Here is a 6,944-nt window from a genome sequence, read left to right as displayed (position 1 = left end):
CAATTTTTCGCCTGTCTGGGTTGTCATAGTTAAAAAAAACCTCAACTTAGTACTCCAATTTTAAGATGATGGTTTAAGGCATTTTGCTTTCAGTCTCCTGATACAGACTGTAATCACACATCATTACTCATCTATTTATGCATTCTGTAATTCAGTATGTAAAAAAACAGCTGTAATTAAATATTTTATAATTATAACACCCCTGCTACACGTTACATATATTACACAATTACCCTGTTAATTGTGCAATAAATTTAGACCAGCCACATGTGCAAAGTTACAAAAACGAAATACTTAAAAATGAATCGACTCATTAATGTTTGAAGATGCATTACAGAGTTTCACTGGTCTCATTTTATAACATTAAATAATATTGTATTTTAATATATTTAGTGACATCACATTATAATCATTTCTATTACACACAAACATATACACACAAATACATACATATAGACTTCTATATATAATTAATATGAATAATAATATTAATGAAATTCTATACTTAAAAGTACTTGCAAGGAAGTCCTTGCCTTGTGAAAACCCCGTTGTGTATTTTAGGGTTCACCATAGTAACCATCCCCTGTGGGCCACTTTGGTCCACTGTACTCACAGTTCTTCTCTCTCTTCTTTTCTAGATTCAGCATCCCCATCAAGTCCCAATCTTCTGTCCCCGATGGCCAGGACCAAGCTGAGGGTAAGTCGTTTGGCTCCTCCGAGCCACTTCAGTGGATATGCCACCGACTGGCTGCCTTCCACCATTCACCCCTCCCAGAGCTTCTGGACCTCGCTTCTGGTCCCCTGGCCTCTCCGGGTTGGGCTCCTTGTAATTCTGGCGTGGGCTTCTGGGCCTTTAAGTGCCGGTGGCACTCACTTATAAAGCATGACCACGCCAACTCTGGTGTTCCTCTGGCACTTGTCTTTTCCCCCAGTGCCACTTTTCGCTGCTGCTCTGCTACCTCGCGCTAACTCGGCCTGGAAGGCCCTTCTTTCTTGCCTTCCGCATCGTCACATTGCATAACTCAAAAACTCCTGCCAAAGTCATGCTCTGAACTGAGCATGCCCATAAACCAAATCTAGGTCACCAGTTCAGAAGGACAGTGTTTCCAGAGCCACCTTAACCTGGCTACCACCAACCCGGGGAAATTGCGGCTGTTACTGCCAACACCTGCACTGCTGGCAAGCCAAGTCTTGTTCTGGGATCTTCAGTTAAGCAATGATTGTGCAACCGAATAGTAATATAACTTTGGAGGTGTCTTTCTCAAAGGGGAGTTCTATTCAGTCTTGAGGAAATAAAATATTCAAGAAATCAGTATTCATGAACAACTTAGAAATATTAGATTCACAAACCTAAATCCTCCCTCATGTTCTCCAGAGCTGCATGTTACTAACTTTGTACAGACAAGCAATGCCTGTAATTAGTAAGGGATTTGGGCTCTGACTTAACTGCCATAATCTCTTGTGGTATTTATAGCCATAGTAGGGCACTTGTACGTGTGACAGGGGTTTAGTCCCCTAAAGTAAAATAGTAGGTTTTTAACGGTGATGATTAAAATGCCGCTGTTTCAAGGTAGGGGCTTCCATCACTGTTATGGCAAGGGGCCCGATCCTTTTATTTTTGTTGCAAAGCCTGCCTCTCCTGCAGCCGGGGGGCAAGCTGCTGGTGGGCTGAGTAGCCCCTGAGCTGTGGGAAGCCCTTGTCCTTACTTCTGCAGTGATGGTGCCCCCTGAGGCTGCCTACACAGGTGGCTAGCAGGCTGGGTGCTGCCCCAGCCTGGAGGCAGCACCCGACCTGATCCAACACTTCCCCAAGCCTGCCCTTTGGCAGCCCGCCCGGGTGGCTGTGGGGGCCACCACCAAGGTAGAGGGAAGGGGGCCCCCTGCAGCTCAGGGCCTGCCCAGCCTACTGGCAGCTCTCCCCCCAGCCGTGGGTAGGCTCCACCAAAAAAGGCAAAAGCAGCGAGAGGCCCAATCCTTTTCTTTTTTTGTGGAGCCTGCCCACCTCTCCTGCAGCCAGGGGGCAAGCTCCCAGTGGACTGAGTGGCCCCCGAGGTGTGGGGGGGTCCGGTCCTTCCCTCCACTGTGGCAGCACCCCCCTGTGGCTGCCTGGGTAGACTGTTAGTGGGTCAGGGACTGCCCCAGCTCAGGCTCAGGGAGCATTTAGATCAGGCTGGGTACTGCCACCGAGCTGGGGTAGCACCTGCCCACTAGCAGCCTGCCCAGGCAGCTCAGGAGGCACCACCACTGGAAAGAGGAGGACCGGGGCCCCACACAGCTCAGGGCCCACTGGCAGCTCCCCCTCTGGCCACAGGCAGGCTCTGCAAAAAAAAAAAAAGAAAGGATCAGCCCCCTCCCCACTTTTTTTTTCTGGTGGATCCTACTCGCGTGAGTTGTTGGTGGGCTAGCAGCCCCGGAGCTGCGGGGTGGTCCTGGTCTTTCCCCCCATGGTAGTGGTGCCTCCTGGGGCCACTGGGGTGGACTGCTAGTGGGCAGGTCCTGCTCCATCTTAGAGGCAGCACCTGCCAGATCCAACTCTTCCCCAAGCCCACCCAGGGAGCAGCACCCCTTGCAGTGTCTCCACTGCCTTCCCACTACCTGGGACCACCCAGGAATGGGCTGGCTTGTCCCTGGGGCAGCACAGGGAGGTGGCAAAAGGGCAGCTGAGTGTGCTGGTGGCCCGAGAAGGTGGCAGGGACAGTGTACAGTGTGCTGGAAGCCCAGGCAAGCTCAGAGAAGTGTTGGATTGGGTGCCTCTGAGCTGGGGCAACACCAGCCTGCTGTTAGCCCCTGGAGGTGCCACCACTATGGAGGAAAGGACCACGGTCAGGGGCCACTTAGCCTGCTGGCAGTTCAAACCCCGGCCATGGGAGATGAAGGCAGGTTCCGCACACAAAAAAAAAGCATCAGCCACTCGCTGCTTTTGCCTTCAGCCCGCCCCTCCTATGGCCAGGGAGTGAGCTGTCAGATGAAAGGCTGCAACATTACAAGTAGCTATGTTGCAAGCTAAACTACATGGTAGTTTGAAACATAACAAACTCCTTTAAATTGAAAAAAAAAACCCATACGTGTAAAGTGTGATGCAATTAAACCTCAAAAAAGGTACATTTTTGTCACATGTACAATCACCCATAGATTGCAATATAAACTGCTTGCAGAAAGGTTGCCCTACCCTACAACAGGATCCTAATTTTCTTTGAAAGACTGTATTCCTCTTTTTAATCTTGTTACAGTGCTGTTACCCCTATGCTTCCTTGTTCTGGATGCTAAACAAGTAACACTCCATGTCCCTAGAACCATCTTGTAAAATCTCCAATGACCAAACACATCAGGGAGAATTTTTCTTCTTTTTTTTTTCATTTTCTTCCTTTTCTTTCATTTATATTCTCCCTTTCTTCTTCTTCCTTCTTCCAGTTTCCCATTTCTTAGGGCCCTGCTACACATTCAAATTAAAGCTGTATAGAAACCAGCTATCTAGTTGTTACACGTTTTCAAATACTAATTTAATAGTGGGTTGCCTCTTTTTTAGAGATGGATAGTCATTTTTATTGTGTGATAATTACTTTGTACATTTAGCTGGTCTACATTTATTGTGCAATTACCAGTTAATTGTGTAATATATATGTAATGTGTAACAGGGGCTTGGGCCCAGGCAAATGTGACATTTAACCAGTGTGCTTAAATTGTGTAAACCAGCCATGCCTTATGGGGATTAATGGCACAACAGAACAAGAAACCAGCTGTAAAACATGTGTAATAACTTTAAGGTTGGTTTCCATTACATCTTAAATTGAATGTACAGCAGGCACGTTCTCAGGGCTTGAGCCCTAGAGCAGTCCTGTTCAGCAGACTTGGCAGGATTGGGACCACTCTGTGACTTGAGCCCCAGGGCTCTCCCGGTTAGCTGATAATTGGCTTGCAGGGACCATCCAAGAATTTGAATCTTGGGGCAGTCCCTGCCAGTTAACAGCAGATTGGGACTGCCCCAGGATAGGAACCCTGGGGCAGTTCCGATTCTGCCCAGGATCAGCTAATCAGGATGGATCCAGGGACCATATGGTGACTTGAACCCATCCCATGGGTCCCTTGAGCCAGCCAATGATCAGCTGATTGTTGGGTACCCAACTTGCTGGTTCTCCCCCTCCTCATGGTCCTGGTCACCCCCTTGCACCAGCAATATGACATGATTGGGATCTGATCCCCAATCCTACAATCATGCCTCCTGCCATACACATGCCATGCTTCTGCCTTGGCAGGAGCCACAATTGTTGGGACCACAGATTGGATCCCATTGCACTTTCAAAGAAATGTCTGTCAGTTAGGGCCTCACTGTCACATATCCTCTGGAAGTTTGTCATCTACCTCGGAATAGGTATACCCAGTCTGAGAGACACCACAGTAAAGGAAGCCCCCTTGGCCAATACTCAGAGTGAAGAATCTGTACTTATCTAGTGAGAGACACATTGCTGGACTGAGTCTCGGGTTCTCAAGCAGATGCTTTCAACTAAAAGGTCTAAAAAAATCCCTAAAAAAATCTATGAAATCTATGAAGAGGTAGAATATGGTTCAGGAAGATGCGGGCAAAGATTTTCTGTGCTGTGGAAAGGAGGAGGATGTTTTGATAGTTCCCACACACAGCTTATCTTCTTTCTTGAAAATAGCCATGATGTTGGCATTGCTCAGGTCCTCAGGGATCTCTTTATTGTTTCACATTTGCAGAATAAATTCATGGAGCCTCAGTTCCACTTCCTTGCCGCCAGACTTAAAGATTTCAGCAAGTATGCCATCCTGTCCACTATCCTTCTTGTTCTTGGTTTCCTTGATGGTATGCCAGACTTCTTCTATGATAGGAGAGTTGGTGAGGGATCCCCTTGCAGGTATTGGGGGATGGACTCAGTGGGCATGTCCAGACATGCGTGGACATTTCGTTCCCTTGCACCGCAGCTACTTGTTCCTTTGGCAAACGGCAAGTTGCCCCGGCTAGGTTAGGGGAAGCTGGGGTCAGCACTGTGCTGACCACACTTGTCTGGACTTGCCCAGCGGTGGTGTCTACCAGAATTGACTCCTTCAGGAGTGCCTCAAAATACTCTTTCTTTCTAGCTTGGATAGATTCATTGTCTTTGAGGAATGTCAAGCCATCCTGCAATCACAGGAAAGGAGGACCTTGGGAAGTTGGGCTGTAGATGTCCTCCATTGACCAGAAAAAGCTATGCATGTCATGTTTGTCAACTGGATAAAGTTGTATCTCCTTGGTTTTACCTTGCTACTGCTGATTTTTGATTTCCCAAATCCTAGGTGTCATCTTGCAAAGCAGAACGAGCCCTTCTCTTCCAGCTGAGGAGGGCTTGGATCTTGGCGTCACTCTCATTGAACAAATCTTGGTGTTGATGGATGTGATAGCCAATGGATTCATCACAGGCCATATGGACAGCAGTTTTAAACCCCTTCCAGAGTTCCTTAATGTTGCTTTCATTTATGGATACGGCACAGAGAGCTTTTCATGGAGACACTGCTGGAGATCCTTACAGACCTTCCAGTCTTAAAGAGACTTGGTGCTGAGAGTCCTTTACATTACTTTTGGCTGTTTTTGGTGTTCTGGAGCAACCAGATGTTCATAATGGATCTGACAAGATGGTGACCTGTCCGGCAGTCATCAGTTCCTCATGTGGCTTATGTGATGCTCATTGCTATTTTTAGAGCCCATGATTGAATAGATGAGTCAAGGAGGTGCTGTGCTTAGATTGTAGATGTCTCCAGGTGGTCTAGTATTTGTCCCTTTGTCTGAAGAACCAATGAATATCCATCAGTTCAGGTTATTAAGAACACTAGTAAGAAACTGTAAGCAGTAGATCTTAGTGAACTTGTTATTGCTAGGTAACAAACAGATTCCTGATCTTCATCCCATAATAGCAGTTTAAGCCCTGTGACTTTTGGATCTGGACACCCTTTTCGGCCTTTGAAACATATGCTATGATGTCAAAACAGTTGTTTTGGGACACTTTTGTACATTTTGAAAGGAAGGCAAGTTCTTTCAGTGAATGCTATAGGCATGTGGAATACAGAGAAAATTAGTGCAAAGACAGTACTTTCAAAAGACCTTCATAGGATTTCCTGTCTGACAATAGTGTTTTTCATCTTTCTTCACAATATCAAAGTTAGCACACGTTTCATGGCAGTGCCACATGGTGTAGACAGTTTGAAATGAATTTTCTAACCATCTGGTGTTTAAAACATAGCTAATATTTGTAACTTGTAGCTCAGTTTTGTCAGAACACTTTACAAGTTGTTGCAGATTTTGAGATCAACTATATACTAAACATAGTTCATCCATAAACTAGTGAAAATCATTAACTCTTTAAAGACTGAGGGTTCAAACACAAAATAAGCTTAGTTCACAGAATCATAGAAAATTAGGGTTGAAGGGACCTCAGGAGGTCATCTAGTCCAACCCCCTGCTCAAAGCAGGATCACCCCCACCTATATTATAGAATCATAGAATCATAGAAGTCGGGTCAGAAGGGACCTTGTAGATCTTCAAGTCTGATCCCCCGCCTGGGCGGGAGAAAAGACTGGACTCAAATGAGTCCAGCCAGGTAGGAATCAAGCCTCTTCTTAAAGATCCCCATGGTAGGAGCCAGCACCACTTCCCTAGGAAGTTGGTTCCAGCTCCTAGCTGCCCTAACTGTGAAGTAGTTCTTGCGGATGTCTAATCTAAACCTACTCTCTAATAATTTGTGTCCATTGTTCCTTGTCATGCCAGGGGGCGCTAGGGGAAACAGTGTCTCCCCTAAACCCTTCTGGTCCCCCCTAGTGAGTTTATAGACAGTCACCAGGTCCCCCCTCAGCCTTCTCTTGTGAAGGCTGAACAGGTTTAGGTCCCGCAGCCTTTCATTGTAGGGTCTGCCCTGTTGTCCCCAGATCATGCGGGTGGCCCTCGTCTGGACCCT

Source organism: Gavialis gangeticus, unplaced genomic scaffold, assembly GCF_001723915.1.
Source record: "Gavialis gangeticus isolate Ggan-Ray unplaced genomic scaffold, GavGan_comp1, whole genome shotgun sequence".
Classification (NCBI taxonomy): domain Eukaryota; kingdom Metazoa; phylum Chordata; order Crocodylia; family Gavialidae; genus Gavialis; species Gavialis gangeticus.
Note: the sequence above shows the minus strand (reverse complement) of the source record.